This window comes from Olea europaea, unplaced genomic scaffold (genome assembly GCF_002742605.1).
Source record: "Olea europaea var. sylvestris unplaced genomic scaffold, O_europaea_v1 scaffold2580, whole genome shotgun sequence".
NCBI lineage: Eukaryota > Viridiplantae > Streptophyta > Magnoliopsida > Lamiales > Oleaceae > Olea > Olea europaea.
Genome location: NW_019244101.1, coordinates 46,512 through 48,840, shown reverse-complemented (window position 1 = coordinate 48,840; position 2,329 = coordinate 46,512).

Sequence of the window (2,329 nt, the reverse complement as noted above, 5' to 3'; positions counted from 1 at the left end):
TATCATGAAAAACCCAAGTAATCAGAAGGGAAATAGTCGCTCGATTAAACCCCTAGACAAGGTCAGGAACCTTGGAATGATGTTTGCTAGAATAGGGACAGTTCACAATAAAGGCGAGAGAATGATGATGGAAGACCTGAAGAATGTCGAAGGCATCGAAGGAGTACCTCAGCTAATGCAAGATGTGAGCCCATTCAAGAAATCGATACCATATTTGGAGGCCCATACTTTGAGAGAGAATCTAGAAATGCCCAACGAAAGTATGGGAGGGAAGCTATAGATCTCTGATAGATATCCAATCAAATTGTAGCTAAGTTATCAACTATTCCAGAATGTTCCTAGTTTGTTAGCAAAAGGGTGAAAGGGTAATAGAAAGCTAGTACATTATCTATAAATGAATTAAGGGAAAATTTGGATTTTCAGGAATTTAGATATTGAGAAAATAGTGGAGAGAACCAAGGCATCTCGAATACCTTGGAAATTGTCATTTACATTCTATTATTCAATCAAATTAACATTCAGTTATACTTTACCACCTAGCTTATAGATTTCCATTTCACTTTATCAATACAAATCTATAGCTTCACGGGTCCAAAATCTTGGCAGCAACAATAGTAAATTCTTTAGCAAATTAGATCTACCAGCAACCAGTTCTAAAAACCTATCAAATAGTATTAGAGCCACATTTCGGATGAAGAAAAACAAGTAGAAGATTGAGTCGATAAATTTGAGATGAAAATTGATGGAATTCACAGGAAGATCTAAAAACACTTATATCTGAAAATAAAGATGGTGATGGCTAAGATGATGGAGAAATTAGATTTCATCATAAAAAAATTGGAACGAAAGGAATAAAAAAGGAAGGAAGAGGGATTGTTCGCTGCTTCACCTAAAACCACTCACACCTCTAAAATTTCAACTAATTCTGATGAAATTGGGGCAAGTACACACAGCCGAAATCAAAGTAAAGAAACTATTGTAAAAGAAAGCCGACGATTTTGAAAACTTATCAGTGACATTGTGAACGATATCAAATGAAGTGCTAGAAGAGAACTTTGTCGATTAGGAGAAACCGTTGGTTATTTCTGAAATTTCTAAGGGCTATCTCTAAATTTTGAAGTTTGGGTCAAAATGCAATTTCTAAATTGTTTTGAATTTCAATTTTAAAATGGTTTTAAAATAGAATTTTGAATGGGTTTGACCTATAATTTTAATTTTGACCAAAATTAAAATTTTATTTAAAATTGACGACTTTTATATTTTCGTTAAAATTAGATATTAACTTAAATATTAAATTTTGACCCTAGATTGAATTTTTTTTTCATTTAAGAGTGTTATCCTAGATTAAAATATTAATTCAATTTAAATTAGATTTGGACTCTAATTTAATACTCAAATAAAATTTGATTTTAATTAATTTTTCACCCAAATACGTTCTTGAAATTAGAGTTGGATTCTAGTTTGATATTCAATTAAATTGTCTCGCCCTAAATTTCTTCTTGGAATTAGAGTTGGACTCTAATTTTGTTATTTAATTAAAATTTGATTTTGATTAAATTCTACCGCCTTAAGTTTTGAAATTAGAGTTGGACTCTAGTTTGATATTTAATTAAAATTTGATTTTAATTAAATAGTCTCGTCCTATAATTGTAGAATTGGAGTTGGACTCTAATTCGGTATTTGATTACAATTTGATTTTAATTAAATGTCTGTTAATTAAATCAATTGATTAATATGATTGATTAATTATTTAATTGTTCCGATCCATTTGTCTAAAAGAGTTTAGATGGTCTTAATTGCTAGAAACTTGAAACGTATTTGCATATAATGTTAGATATTATATAGGCATACATTTATGTGATGAATGTATTATTAGTGGACGATTATAGACTCGACCATGTAAACGTGCTGAATAGTTAATTTTATTCTTGTCGTTTTATGAGCCTGCAAATTTTTAATTATTTTGAGCATGTGAACTCGTTATTATTGTTATTATTATGGGACTATGAGCTCTTAATCATTTTGGACATGCGAGTCCATTATTATTATTGTTACCATAAGCCTGCGAGCCCATTTTATTTAGACCTGCATGCCAACTAGTATAAGATACATGTTGCAGTTTGACTAATTGAAGAAACAAGAAGAGGAGGAAATCGTGGAGATGGTGCATTGATACTAATCAATGCAATACTCCATAGGAATTGACCAACTAGTCCTCCTTATGGCTTGGGAAGACTAAACAGTATAAGTCGATAATCGTCCACACTATTATTATATTATATAATATGTTTATTTGTATGTTTGATGCATAATAAATTATATATATGAT